The following is a 16,184-nucleotide window of genomic DNA, read 5'->3' on the forward strand; positions in this document are numbered from 1 at the left end:
CCGTCTTGCCACTATACCTCATAGTCCAGACATATGAAGAACACGGGAGATTGTTGTCACATGTACCACACAGCCAGTACTTGCCAGATACTCCTTCAGCTCCTTTATTGTGCTGTAGGCCTCTTGGCAGCCTCCCAGACCTGTTTTCTTCTCATCAATTTTGATGGAACGTACATTTCTTGGTAATGTCACTGTTGCGCTAGATTTTCTCCACTTGATGACTGTCTTCCCTGTGTTCCATGGTATATCTAATGCCTTGGAAATTCTTTTGTACCCTTCTCCTGACTGATACCTTTTAACAATGAGATCCCTCTGATGCTTTGGAAGCTCTCTGCGGACCATGGCTTTTGCTGTAGGATGCGACTACAAGATCAGGAAAGACCTACTAGAACAGCTGAACTTTATTTGGGGTTAAATAGAGAGATTAATGATGGCAGATGTGTACTGACTCCTATTTACCATGATTTGAGTGTGATTGCTTAATTCTGAACACAGCTACATCCCCAGTTATAAGAGGGTGTGCACACTTATGCAACCGCATTATTTTAGTTTTTTAGGTTTACTTTTCCCCCAAAAAAAGATTTCAGTTTGTTTTTCAAGTGAATTGTACAGTTCATAGGTCACATTAAAAAAGGTGGAAAAAGTTCTGAAATGGGATGTGTAGACTTTTTATAACCACTGTACATGCATGCATGTAATTGCATCAGCCTGGGTCTTAGGGCTTGTTCACCCCATAGTGCTCACATAACATCCATGTGCTGCAATGCAGTTTTACCTTCTGCTGTGAAGCTGTGTGCCGGTTGCAATGCATTATTAACATGTGATTACAATTTTTAAAATTAATTTTCGGAGAGTATTCTGGCAACATAGGTGGCAACACATTGTAGAGTGTTAAAGTGCGTGACAGGGAAATGCAATGTTTTATTTTTTTTTTCTTAGCGCCCATCAATGCAGCACATTGGTATGAACGGAACTCATAGGGCAATGGAAATGGTTTTGTTTTTGTATTGGGACTACCATAGGCATTGCCTCCCAATGCTACTGGTGTGCATGAGCCCTAAGGTGTGGGCTTAGGCTACATGTATAACACAGGCACCTAGCAAAGGAAGTATCCTTTATAGATTAAGGTACCTTACCTTAGATTAATGTACCTTACTTGCATTACATTATGTTGTACGTGAGGGTGGCTCCATGTGAGAACATGGAACCATCCTTAAGATTGAAATGGAGAAGAGAGACCCTTCTATGGCAGAATATAAGCAAGTGACAGGGTGCAGACAGAAAGCAATGAGCAAACAAGGAAAGTCTTGTAGTATGCCGATTTACACAAGCCGTTTTGCAGTTTAAACAGAACCTGTCATGACAACTGCTGCCTTCTGGCCAAAGGCCTTTTCCAGTGCTAGAGGATTCCATTGCCTGACTCTTAGAAGCTATACCAATTCCAGAGCAGAGACATTGCTAACTTGGAAATAGCACCTTTTCCCGGAGTCAATGGGGTTGATTAACTAAAGGCAAATAAACTGGGCACTTTGCAAGTGCTGTTGCGCTCTACAAGGGTATCTGCTCCAGAGCTTAGCAAATGAGGTGAAGCTTCAATTTGCAAAGAATATCCAATGAGATTCAAGGAAAAATACTAGCATGACTGGATGATGTCAGTCGGCAGAGCTTTCTTTCAGTTAGTCTGGAGCAAATAGCCTTGTCGAGTGAAACTGCACTTGCACTGAATTGGAGCCTCAGCTGCAAAAGGTAACAATTGTCATGTATAGGTTGCCTTTAATGTAGATGAAAACACTAACTGAAGTAGATTTTGTTTACTAAAGCACTGTGCATTATAAACAAAATGACCATTTTTATTTCATTTTTTAAGAAAATATTTTTTATTTTCTGTTGTATATCAGTACTGCTGATCTCCTGAAGCCTTTTGAAAGCTACTTATTACATTTACTCCAACAAGGACTGCAGGCATTTCTCAGAAAGGATTTCCTCTTTCAGCCACTATACTACACAGTCTACATGCATTCACTCCAGCATCAGTTGTTCATTATTGCTCTGGACCAGTTTCTGGACAACAAAGATGGTGGACCAAGCCGGAACAATGTGTCAGTAGAGCCTTTGGCAGGGTTTATGAGGGGCACATGTGACAGGGTGACAACAAACAAGCACAAAAGGGAGTTATCCCACAACAGCAGGTGCATGAAAAAAGGACCTGTATTGTAGGGTCACTTTTTAAATTTTTTTAAGATTTTGAAACAGATCAGTATCTCAAAATGAGAGACTAGGAATATTTTTTGAATAACGTTCTCCATTATTGCATTAATTTCCAATACAATATAATGGAAAAACCCATAGAACAACAGTTTTGGATGCCCCCAGTTTCTCAAATTCTAATTTTGGTGTGATTAGCATAGACATCTGTGTCAGATGTCTTACAAATTGCACCTGAAATCGGCATCTCACCCAACTCTGAAATCATGCAACTTACAGTGTAGTTGCACGATTTCAAAGTCGGGCTTGATGTGACCAGGGGGTCAATCACATTATGGGAAATATCACATGTGCGTTAACACTCTGCAAAAATGTAACTAGCTCTTAGTCTAGGTTCACACTGGGTGCGACTTGGCATGCAATTTGCATGCCATGCGACTTGCAAATCGTATGACAAGTTGCACCCTATTGTCTGCAATTACAGTGGTCAAATCAGTGCAGTTCCGACTTGGTCAGAGCCACACCGATTTCTAAAGTAGTACATGCACTACTTTTAATGCGACTTGCATAGACATCTGTGTCAGATGTCTTTCAAATCACACCTGAAATCGGCAGGTCCCCCGACTTTGAAATGGTGTGACTTACAGTGAAGTCGCACGATTTCAAAGTCGGGCTTGATGTGATCGGGGTGCAAGTGTTTCGCAGAAATGCACTACAGTCCATTTAACATGATTTCTTATAGGACACGCTCACATCTCCGTGTTTTCAATTGGTGCGTTTTTTGGAAAGAGTCAGGGACTTTTCTAAATGCAAGATGTTGCGTTTTGGTTCAATTGACTTCAATGGAGACGCAGTAGAAATGCATGTAGTGCATTTTTGATGCATGTTGCGTTTTATTCTGCCCAGCAACAAATTGGGGGGAAAAAATGCAAAACATGTGCATGTGCAAAAATGCAAAACGCACCGTAAAAAGCACTGTAGAAACAGATCAAACGCAAACTGCATAGGTGTGAACCTAGAGTTAATGATATTTAATGAAAGCATTATAGGAATAAATGGTGGCTTGGAATTTTGCATCTTTGATCAGATTTCATCCTTTCTTCAAGATGCTGAAGTGGGTGGTTATTATTATAATACAGTATTTATAAAACGCCAATAGTTCGCTCAGCACTGTACATTACAAAGGCGGACAGAACAACAACAATACAATGCAAAACATGAGGGGATCGATGGCCTGCTCTTTTGAGCTTACAAACAGAATGAAGACAAAATATAAAGAATGCAGGCTCCCCTTTTTCAAAGTAAAAAAATTGGGACATGGGAAAAAAAAAGAAAAAAGGAATACAATTCTGATTTTAAATGGAGTAGACAAGTTAAAAACCTGATTCATTACAGGTACTCATATAGCGCCATCGGTTTACACAGAACTTTACACACACACACACATATTTCTAAAGGTGCTATTGACATGAAAGTTCCACCACGTAGGTATCAACCCGTGCAATCCATACAAGTCCATAGACCAGTAAGTTCAGAAATTAACCGCTTCCCCACCTATCTTTTTATGTGACAACACTGAAGAAATGACACTTTGCTACAATGTAAAGTAGTGAGTGTACAGCTTGTATAACAGTGTAAATTTGCTGTCCCCTCAATATAACTCAACACACAGCCATTAATGTCTAAACCACTGGCAACAAAAGTGAGCATAAGGCAGCATGACCTCTTCAAGTATTCTGATGTATTCAAACTGATCCATGATCCCTGGTATGCGATAAATAGGCCCAACACCGTAGTATGAGAAACATCCCCATATCATGATGCTTGAACAACCATGCTTCACTGTCTTCACAGTGTACTGTGGCTTGAATTCAGTGTTTGGGGGTCGTCTGACAAACTGTCTCCAGCCACTAGACCCAAAAAGAACAATCTTACTTTCATCAGTCCACAAAATGTTGCGCCATTTCTCTTTAGGCCAGTCAATGTGCTCTTTGGCAAATTGTAACCTCTTCAGCACGTCTTTTTTTCAACAGTGGGACTTTGCGGGGGCTTCTTGCAGATAGCTTGGCTTCACATAGGCGTCTTCTAATTGTAACAGTACTCACAGGTAACTTTAGACCTTCTTTGATCTTCCTGGAGCTGATTGTTGGCTGAGTCCTTGCCATTTTGGCTATTCTTCTATCCATTTGAATGGTAGTTTTTTTGCTTTCTTCCACATCTTTCAGGTTTTGGTTGCCATTTTAAAGAATTTGCGATCATTTTAGCTGAGCAGCCTATCATTTTCTGTACTTCTTTATAGGTTTTCCCCTCTCCAATCAACTTTTTAATCAAGGTACACTGTTCTTCTGAACAATGTCTGGAACGACCCATTTTCCTCAGAATTTCAGAGAGAACTGCACTGTAACCAGCATGTACAACATTTGCTGCCTTCCTTCCTTAAATAAGGGCAATAATTGCCACCTGTTTTTCAAAGAATGAATGACCTCACTAATAGAACTCCACACTGCTATTATTTTGAACATGCCCCTTTCAATTAGTGATTCAATTACACAGAATCAGCAGCATGCATGTCATGACTGTTGGGTCTGTTGGATTTCTATTACTCTACTACACCTGCTACTAAATTATTTGCCATGTAGAAATATCATTTCTACCAAAAACAGTGATTGATCAGGTTAGTGATATTTCACTGCTATTATTTTGAACACAACTGTATGTACTCAACTCTATTGCTGAAGAAAAAGCATGTTAAAGCTCGTTTAAGGTTTGCTGCACAACATTTAAACAAGCCTGTGAAATACTGGGAGAATATAGTCCGGTCAGATGACACCAAAATTTAATTCTTTGGATGCCATAATACACACCATGTTTGGAGGTGAAATGGCACTGCACATCACACCAAAAACACCATACCAACAGTGAAGTTTGGAGGTGGGAACATCATGGTGTAAGGCTTTTTCAGCATATGGTACTGGCAAATGTCATCACTGAAGGAAGGATGAATGGAAAAATGTACCAAGACATTCTTGATCAAAATCTGCTGCCATCTACCAGGATGATGAAGATGAAATGAGGGTGGACATTTCAGCAACACAATGATCCCAAACACAAAGCCAAGGAAACTCTCAAATGGTTTCAAAGAAAGTAAGTATAGCTGCTAGAATAGTGCAGGCAATCACCGGAATCTAATAGAAAATCTATGGAAATAACGAAAGATCAGAGTTCATAGAAGAGGCCCACAGAACCTTCAAGATCTGAAGATTGTTTTGTGTGGAAGGATGGGCCAATATCACACCTGAGCAATGCATGCAGCTAGTTTCTCCATACAGGAGGTGTCTTGGTCATTACCAACAAAGGATTTTGTCCGAAATATTAAATAAATTTCAGTTAGTGTGTAAAATACTTTTTTCCTGTGTCATTCCAATTTATTACACATAACTTAATTTCTGAACGTTTTGTTTGTGTATATGTTTTGCATGGGTTGTTACCGACATGTGGTGAAAATTTCATGACAATAGCATCCTGAAAAATATATTAACTGTGAAAAATGGTGACGTGTTCAATACTTATTTTACCAGAGATAGAGAGATGACCAAAAATGTTAGGTTCTCTTATTTGCAACCATGGTAACCATATTCAGTCTGTATTCAGGATTATCCAGAATCCTCTTCCCTCCTCTCCCGCAACTGAGTCACTCTTAGAATCCTGCACAAATTAAATGAGCCTGTTGCATGGAACATGGCATCCCCAGCAATGTGCAGAGACCCGCTGCTCTGGAAGTTAAAGTATAGGCAAACCCTCAACTTGCAACACAACCTATTCAGTTTAAAATAGAAATGAAAGGCAAAACATTTGTTAATCGCGTCCGAGAGTGCACTCCTGTGATGGAAGAGGTGAGCAGTAACATGTAGGCCTCACTTAGCAACATCCTGGGAGTATTCCAGGCAGGCTTCATGAGGTATGTAAATGGCGTACAACTATACCAAGAGCATTATTCAACTTTAGTCAGAACTGCCCATTTTGTTTTTATGTACAGACACCCCTTACATGCACAGGGAGTTCTTTGGTGAAGGTGAACTATCCCTTTAAAACAAAATTTAGAAAACCCTACTAGTATAGTAAAGTGGAACTGCACTGCATCTGAGTACCACAAACCAAAAATACTATTTAATACATTGTTAATATTCAAAGCAAACTCCCCTTCATCCATGTTGCCATGCTTTATTTAGCTTTAACAAAAAAAAACAAAAAAAAAACCACACCCTAGCATTTCTGGCAGTGGCCATCTTGAGTAAGGGCAAGTTATTAATGTTACAATCACTTCCTGAAATCCATCTGCCCTTAGCTCAGGCATTGGCTGAGCTCCCTCCCTCCCCTCTACTAATGGTAGCAGCATAAGGATTAGAAATAGTCAATGTTGATTGAGCTTGTCAAGTTCTACTTTAAAGAGAAATAGACCAAAAATATTAGGCAAAAAAAACCAAAACACAAAACCTGTTTCGCCTTTATCCAGAAAAAAATAATTAAAAACCCTGCAGGCTATAAAATGCCAATTAAAAAGTGCTGTCTCAAAACAATGATAGAAAACTAATTTGGGCACAGTGTTGCATGGCTGAGTAATTGTCCATTAAGCTATCCAAGCACTGGAAACTGAAAAAATATCCTGGTAATGAAAGGGTCTATACTGGCTAGTATTCAAGTGGTTAAAGAAAATCTGTGCAAACTTGCTCAGACACATATACTTATGAACACATATTTACAGTTAGGTCCATTATATATATATATATATATATATATATATATATATATATATATATATATATATATATATATATATATATATATATATATATATATGGACACAGGCACGATTTTCATACTTTTGGCTCTGTATGCCACCAGAATAAATTAAAACAAAACAATCCAAATGAATGTGACGTGCAGACTTTCAGCTTTAATTCAAGAGGTTGAACATAACTATCAAGTACAAATTTTAGGAAATGCAACCATTTTTATACAGTCCCTCCATTTTCAGGGGCTCAAATGTAATTTGATAAATATAATCATAAATAGAATGTTAATTTTTAATATTTTGTGGAGAATTCTTTACTGGCGATGACTGGTAATGTCCATGGTTTCCAGACTTCAGGCAAAGACTGGGTTTCCTCCTGTTGCTTTGCCAGGCTCTAACTGCAGCTGTCTTCAGTTGTTCTTTGTTTGTGGGTCTTTCTGCCTCCAGTTTTGCCTTCAGCAAGTGAAATGCATGCTCAATTGGGTTGAGATCAGGTGATTGACTCGGCCATTGCAGAATATTCTGCTTCTTTTCCTTCAAAAGCTCCTGGGTTGATTTTGCAGTGTGTTTTGGATCACTGTCCATCTGTACTGTGAAGTGCCCTCCAATCAATTTTGCTGCATTTGGCTGACAATATATCTCTAAACACTGCAGAATTCATCCGGCTGCTTCTGTCACATCAAACACCAATGACTCATTGCCACTGGAAGCCATGCATGCTCATGCCATCACACTGCCTCCACCATGTTTTAAAGATGACGTCGTGTGCTTTGGATAAAGAGTTGTTCCAAGCCTTCTCCACACTTTTTTCTTCCAGTCATTCTGGTACAGATTAATCTTAGTTTCATCCATCCAAAGAATGCTTTTCCATAACCGGTCTGGCTTTTTTAGATGCTTTTTGGCAAAGTCTAATCTGGTTTTACTATTATTCAGGCTTATGAATGGTTTGCACCTTGTGGTGAACTGTATTGCTCTCTTGCTCTCATGAAGTCTTCTCTTGATTGTAGACTTTGACAATGATACACCCACCTCCTGGACAGTGTCCTTCACTCGTCTGGATGTTGTGAATGAGTTTTTCTTTGCCATATAAAAGATCCTGTGGTCATCCACCACTGTTGTCTTTCGTTGACGTCCATGCCTTTTTATGTTGCTGAGCTCCCCAATGCGTTCGTCTTCCCTCAGAATGTACCAAACTGTTGATTTGGCCACTACTAAGGTTGCTGCTCTCTCTTTTATGGAGTTGTTTAGTATTTGAAGTCCTACAATGGCCTGTTTCACTTGCATGGACAGCTCCTTTGAACGCATGATGTAGGTTCACAGCAATAGATTCCATATGCAAATACCACACTTCGAATCAACTCCAGACCTTTTACCTGCTTAATTGATGAAGAAATAATGAAGGAGAATCCCACACATGGCCATGAAACAGCTTTTGATTCAATTGTCCACTTTATTTTATTGTTAGCTGTAAACAGCGAGCACATACGGGAAAAATAAAAACCGCTCAATTTCAAGAGAGCTAATTTTCCAAGGCTGAGAGCTGCTCTCGAAGACTTAGACTGGGAGGGAATATTGGCATCAATGAACAGAACACAGAAATGGGAGTTCTTCAAAAAGACTATGTGAACACACTGCAAAATATATTCCCATGGGCAACAAGTTTAAAAGGCTAAAAATCAAACCTATGTGGCTTATGGCCAAAGTTAACAAAGCAATAGATAAGAAAAGAGATTTTATTAAATATAAAAATGAAGGAATGCTATCAGTTAAACATAACAAAGAATATAACAGAATATGCAAAAAGGAAAAAAAAGGCTGCAAAAATTGAAAACAAACAACAGATTGCAAAAGATAGCAGGACCAACCCCAAAAAAATTCTACAAATATATTAATAGTAAAAAGGTCCAGTCCTAGCATGTAGGCCCTTTACAAAATAATGTAGAGTGGGTGACTGAGGACAAAGAAGGCAACTTTATTAAATACCTTCTTCAGCTCTGTGTGTACAAAGGAGCACGAGGGAGCTCTTGTCCATAATGGACATGGTATTGACACAGCTCCAGATGATCCACATTGGCTCCCAATTGATATGATCCAAAAATATTTAGACAGAATAAAAGGTGAACAAAGCACCTGGACCAGATGGCATACACTCTTGGGTCCTTAAAGAATTGAGCTCTGTCATTTCAAAGCCATTGTTTCTAATTTTTAGGGACTCTTTAATGACTGGCATAGTACCACTGGACTGGCGTAAGGCCAATGTGGTGCCAATATTTAAAAAGGGGTCAAAATCTTTACCAAGTAATTGTAGACTTGTTAGTTTGACTTCTATAGTTGGGAAGATACTGGAGAGTTTAATAAAAGACCACATAGATGAGTTCTTGCTGGGAAAAAAATTTTAAGCAACAGACGGCATGGATTCATGAAAGACAGAAGAAGTTGTCAAACAAATCTGATTTCTTTTTATGAGGAGGTGAGCAAAACCTTGGACAGAGGGGTGGCGGTGGACGTGGTATACTTGGATTTTGCAAAAGAGTTTGACACAGTTCCCCACACACGGTTAATGTGTAAGGTTAAGTCTACGGACTTTAAAAAAATCTGTATGTAAATGGATAGAAAACTGGCTAAAAGATCGTATTCAAAGAGTAGTGGTTATTGATTCATACTCAGAATGCACTGTTTAATTGGTCAATTATGTGGCAAATGAGGTTTAGTGTTGATAAATGTAAGGTTATGCACTTGGGGGCTAAGAATATGCATACATCATACATACTAAAGGGAGTACAACTGGGGGAATCAATGGTGGAGAAGGATCTGGGAGTTCTGGTAGATCACAAGCTTAATAATGGCATGCAATGCCAAGCTGCAGTTTCTAAAGCAAGCAAAATCCTCTCTTGTATTAAAAGAGGTATAGACTCCAGAGAGAGATATCATATTACCTTTGTACAAATCATTAGTAAGACCTCATCTGGAATATGCAGTTCAGTTTTGGGCACCAATTCACAAAAAGAACATTGGGGAACTGGAGAAAGTATAGAGAAGGGCAACCAGACCGATAAGAGGCATGGAGGAGCTCAGCTATGAGGAAAGATTAGAGGAACTGAATTTATTCTCTCTTGAGAAGAGGAGATTAAGGGGGGATATGATCAACATGTATAAATACATCAGTGATTCATATAGTGAACTCGGTGTAGAGCTATTCACCCTGAGGTCTTTACAGAGGACAATGGGACACTCTTTACGTCTGGAGGAAAAGATATTTAATCTCCAAACACGGAAAGGTTTCTTCACAGTGAGAGCTGTGAAAATGTGGAATAGACTCCTTCAAGAGTTGGTTCTGGTCAGCTCAGTGGATTGCTTCAAAAAAGACCTGGATTCTTTCTTGGATACACAGAATATAACTGGATACTAACATTTATAGGTAAAGTTGATCCATGGAATATCCGATTGCCTCTTGGGGGATCAGGAAGGATTTTTTTTCCCTGCAGGAGCAAATTGGATCATGCTTTGCTGGTTTTTGCCTGGCTCAACTGTGGGTGTAGGATTATAACTTTTTTTTTTTAATGGTTGAACTGGATGGACTTTTGTCTTTTTTCAGCCAGACTATGTACTTTTGGTCTCTTGAAAAAGGGGGGATGGCTTCTCTTAAGTGCTGTAATTCCTAAACCCTTCCTCCAATTTTGAAGTACATACCCTCAAATTAAACCGGAGAGTGTGCACTTTCAGCCCACATCCATTATATAACTAAAATTGTGCCTGTGTTTAAATATATAACTGTATATACTTATGAAGTTGAACTTGAGTCAACACAAGACTAAGGACGCCTTGTGTGTCAGCACAGATTGGGCCAGCACTGTTACATGCACCTCAATACCTGGAAGTACTAGGTATTTCTCTTGGCTCTGAACACAATGTGGCAGGGCAGTGAAGGAAGTAAAGGAATGGTGAGCAAATGCTGCAAAGTAGATGCCCAGGTAGCCATTTTATATACCATTTGTCATTACCTGGCCCCTGTACAGGGCACCTCACAGATCCCTGTACAGGGTAAGAATGCAGAACTCAGGGACAGAGCATTGTCACCCTGGAGTAAGAGTATCTGAAGGATTACTAGATAATATTTTAATGAAATCTACAGACCTATTGGGCAACCAATGTACAAATTTGTTCAAATACAGATTATTTTATTCTTTTTAATTTGGTGGTACACGTAGCTCTTTTACATCCAGCCAATATTAAACTTCCAGACTAGGATGACCTACACATAAAACACGGCTAGAAAGAGAACAGTTGTCCTGTTTTTCAAATGGAAAAGAAGATCATATTTTGAGAATGTCCACTACATTAGAATAAATCTTTTTTCTATTAATTACATCTGTCTGCATCAGACTGAATCCAATTGTCTAGAAGCTGCACTCATATAATGGCAGACACGCCATAATGATTGTAGGACAGTAGCAGAATTCACAGCTCCATTTCTGAAAAGGAAAACCTCTGCTTTGTGCTCCTTGCATCTGTAGACATCAATCACGCCACTGGATTACTACACAAAAGGCTGCCACACTTTCACTTTAAAGTGACCCTGCCACCAACAAAAAAACAAATTGCAAGCATTTAATTATTTCAAATACTTTTTTTTTTTCTATGCTTTTACTTGCAGTGTTTTTCCTTCCCATGAACTATTTCTATTGGCTTGCAATGTGCCTCTTAAAGCACACGTACTGGACTTACAAAAAGCTACACATTCAGTGGCGCCTCCCCACACTGCAAGGGTTAAATGAATGTTACCTCTCAGGGATGGGGAATAGGGTGCAATTCATACTTTACTCCTCAAATTGGAACTTTCTTTCACTCGGTCTTTTGATCAGGACCTCGTCATTAACACGTACAATGCAAGACTGTAGATTGTAAGCTCGAAAGAGCAGAGCCCTTGAACCCCTCGTGTATTGTTTTGTTACTGTATTGTCTCATGTTCTGTCCCCCACTATAATGTGCAGCGCTGAGCAAACCTTTCTGGTATAAATACCGTATAATAATAATAATGATGTCTTCATGCAAATGCAGCTTTGAGTGTCTAATAGAAGAGGCTTAGGGGCACCGGTTGCACAGATGGAGGGAGCCTGGAAGAGAGAGGTACCTGCTTATTCTTCATACACCTCAGAGTTAATGAGCATTTCGCTTTTGCAATATAGGAAGGCGGGGGGAGGTTGGGATTTGTAGCACTGAAGGTGAATTTTTGGCAATTCACAGAGTCAGCTTTAAAGCCACCTCCTGCCTCCACTCCCTCCTCACAGAAATTGAGTTTTTTGTGAGACCAGGAAGAGAGATGAGAAGACCTGCAGCCGGGCATAGCGCTGGATCGATAGTGGAAGTTTTTTTTTCTACCTTAATGCCAAGAATGCATATAAGGGGCATTAATCCCCCAAATCAAGCATTTATTATATTGCAACTTACCAATTCTTAGATGTGATGGCTGCATTAGTTTTCTTTTAGGCTTGCTTTCTTCTATTTTCATCTGGGGCTCTAGCTAGCAAGACTGCGGTTTTTCAAAAGAACAAACTCTCTTGCAGATGTTTCAGTTTACAGGGATTGGACAAACCATTTCAAACTGGCAAGGGTACTTACAATAAACAGCTTTTACTTATGTAAAACCTTAATTTCTAAAAGGAAAAAAAACCTGCTATAATTACCGGTAATCATAAAGTGTTAGCTGGAGTTTGGTTTCAATTGGTTAGTGTATTAAATGTGTTGGTACATCTATCACTCTCCTCCCCCCAGACTGATAATGCTGCTGCCTGCTGTGCCTTCTGTGCTCATTCATCCAGGGGCACTAATACAGGAGGAAACCAGGTTGAAACAGAGGGGAAAATCCTAAAATTAAACAAATGTAGCCATTACATTTAATGATTGGTAAGCTAAAATATTACATTTTCGGTTTTGGGTTTAACCCTTTTGCCTCCAGGTCAATAAATCCTACGGACCTGACAGAGGGGGATTTTATATGTAATCTGGTGGCTGCAGCCACTGGGATTGTGCATAAAACTGACCAGCAGACTCCTGCCTGTCAGGTGGAAGCAGAAGCGAGCTCCTGCCATGTATTCGGTCCCGCTTGCCCATCTGTGGGCCCGGGGAGCGCCATGGCTGGTGCATGGGTGAGAAGAGAGCGGATTAACGTCCACTCTCCTCCCGTTCTTTCTGTGACCCGGAAGGCGGCATATGACGTCATTTCCGGGTCACGCCTGTCACGTTCTCGGCTAGCACAGCCGAGAAGGAATGTATTACAATGTGATCTGCAGTGCAATAAAACCAGTGGAACCCAGAGGAGACAAGCAGGGTCTAGAAAAGCAGGGTCTTTCAGACTGTGCATGTCTTAATAAAGAGAACCTGTCACCTAAAAATGATCACATAGGGGACAATTTATTGTGCTGGTTTAGCCTAAAATTCACTTTAATTTGTTTTTTACTAAAAATTTGTCGTTTCTTAGACCTTTGCGGTAACATTGAGTGACATAAAAATTGGAACTACCACTAGTTTATTCTCCAAGGAGTCTGCTTTCACAAAATATATAATGTTTTGGAGGTTTTGTGTAATCTCCAATCTAAAATGATTTTTTAAACACGTGTAAAAAAACTGTTCTGGCAGCAAATATCACTTTAAGGTAAAATAATTTTGACTTTTAGTTTGTTGGCAAGAGTCTATTTCCTGGCACAGCTTTTTGCCTCCTTGTAGGACGTAGCCTAGTGTCACTGCATGGTTTGTAAACGGTTTCCATTCACATACACTTTGAGCATTAACAGTTAGCCACTCTAGTGATGGTTGTACTGCATTTCTCTGGACAGGATTCCTAAAGGTGACAACAGTGGACCATGTCCATGCAATGTGTGTTTATACAGCCACTTGAAGTCTCCACTGAAGGTCACGTGACTGGGTGACAACGTAGGACTCAGGAACAGAGCGTGGTCACCCTATAGCAGGAAGTATCTGAACAAGGACCTTAATGGCAGGATCACCAGATATTACTTTATTGAAAGCTGCAGAAATAAAAATATTGAACATCAGTTTTGAAATTACGTTAGGTGCACATTTACACCTTAGCATGGCGCCGTGGTGTTGTTTCCACATGCATTTTAAACGCTGTGGTAAGGAAGTGCATTCATTTTGAGTGAGCTGCCAGCACACTGCAACACAGCCAAAATTCAGACATGACTCATTTTCTTCAAATTTAGCTCACCACAACATATTGTATTTATCATGGTATTAATGTGTTGGGGAGTGAATTTAAAATGTTACACAATGCATAAGTGTTAACGGGCCCAAACAGATCCAATGCTTATATGAGATTTTAGGGATCGAGTGTGTACAATCCCAGTGGGATCCGGCGGGCAGAGGCACACGTGGGTCCTGTACCCAGAAGTGGCCAGAGTCATACAGGTAGTGTACGTCTACAAGTGGTAAAGACCAGGCTCAAAACGTGTCTGCTAAATTAAGGCAACCAATTTATTTTGGATAGTTTGCCAAAAGATCACATCTAAAAACGTACACTGATCAGCCATAACTTTATGATTACTGACCGGCAAAGTAAATATCAATAACCTCATTACAATGGCATCTGCAAGTCAGTGGAAAATATAAGACAAGTAAAAATGTTGTCCACAAAGTTGATGTGCTGAAAGCCGAAAGATGGACATCGCAATTTGTTGTGTATGGGGCTGCAGATTAATCTGGGTGCCCATGCTAGCTGTGTCCACAATGACAACAATGGTCACTTAAGCATCATAACTGGGCCATGGTGCAGTGGAAGAAGGTGACCTGGTCCAATTTTCTTTTACTGCATGTGTGCCGCTTACCTGCGATAAAGATGGCACCAGGATGTGGTATGGGAAGGCAAGCCAGCAAATACTGTGTGATGCTTCGGGCATTGTTCTGCTGAGAAACTGTGGGTCGTGCCACTCACATGAATGTTACCCAGCACGTACCAACTACCTAAATACAGTTGCTGACCAAGTACACCCCTTTATGGAAACAGTATATTTCCATGATGGCATTGGCCTCTTTCAGCAGGAGAATGTGCCCTGCCATACTGCAAAATGCATTCAAGAAGGAACACAACGGGTTTGAGGTGTTGACTTGAGTCCCAAATTCTCCAGATCTCATTCCAATCAATCAACTATGGGATGTGCTGGAAAAACAAAGTACAATCCATGGCGGCTCCACGTCACAACTTACAGGACTTAAAGGATCTGCTGCTGATGGTGTGGTGCCAGATACTACAGCACACCTTCAGAAGTCTAGTGCTGTCTGCCTCAACAGGTAAGGCCTGTTTAGGCGGCAAAAGAAGACCTACTCAATATTAGGGGGGTGCTCATAAAATGATGGCTGATCCGTGTATATGTGTGTACACACACCATAGATCCTAACACGGAGTCTGCCAAGGCTGATAACAGAAGAAATACTGTGCTGTCATTATGTGGCTGTGAGGAGCTTGTGCAGTAATTATCCAGCTCATCCAAAGCCCTAATCCATAACCAATGCATTAAAGAAGGCAGGCTTCCCAGGACCTCCATGCACATGCATCATGGGATCTGCAGACTGTACCCTTCATGAAACACAGGGATGAAAAGAGGCAGGGCTTGTCCTACGCATGAAATCTTCCTCCACTATGTTTACATTCACAAAGACCAAGCACATACATAATACATCAGCTCAATATATTCATTAACACTACCTACATAGAGCAGATGGAAGGCACAATGCTAATTAATCATGTTCAGTAGCTCGGGTGAAATAGGCATAATTCTAAGTAGTGTGTGGGAATTTCCACAGCCCCCTCCTCGTCTTGCTGACTGACGAGAGAGGGTACTGTTTACATCACAGATGGGCTCATTTAATAAGGGAACAGTGCAGAGCGTACAACCCTAGAGCAGCCAGTCAGAATTCAACTGATTAGTTGCTATAGGTTACTGCACATTATTTTGCAGTTCTGGAATAATGGTTTCAACTCACATGCAAAATGCTATCTATGTGGAGGTTGCCTGTGGTTCCTCCCACACTCCATTAACATACTGGTATGTTACTTTGCTTCCACCACAAATTGTCCTAAAATTACTGTTAGGAGGACATCAGAATGTAATCTGCTCAGGGGTAGATATGGATGTGAATGCTTTACAAAATGATTAAAATGAATAATCACTGC

The 16,184-nt window shown here is 40.2% G+C and overlaps 1 protein-coding gene across 5 annotated transcripts in view; it reads right to left on the reverse strand.

Moving 5' to 3' along the window:
* Window positions 1-16,184, reverse strand: part of PACSIN2 (protein kinase C and casein kinase substrate in neurons 2) — a 196,145-nt gene that overhangs the window by 100,576 nt on the left and 79,385 nt on the right. The gene's annotated exons all lie outside the window — the stretch shown is intronic.

Source organism: Staurois parvus, unplaced genomic scaffold (genome assembly GCF_062004578.1).
Source record: "Staurois parvus isolate SC_StPar_1 unplaced genomic scaffold, SC_StPar_1.0 ptg000479l, whole genome shotgun sequence".
NCBI lineage: Eukaryota > Metazoa > Chordata > Amphibia > Anura > Ranidae > Staurois > Staurois parvus.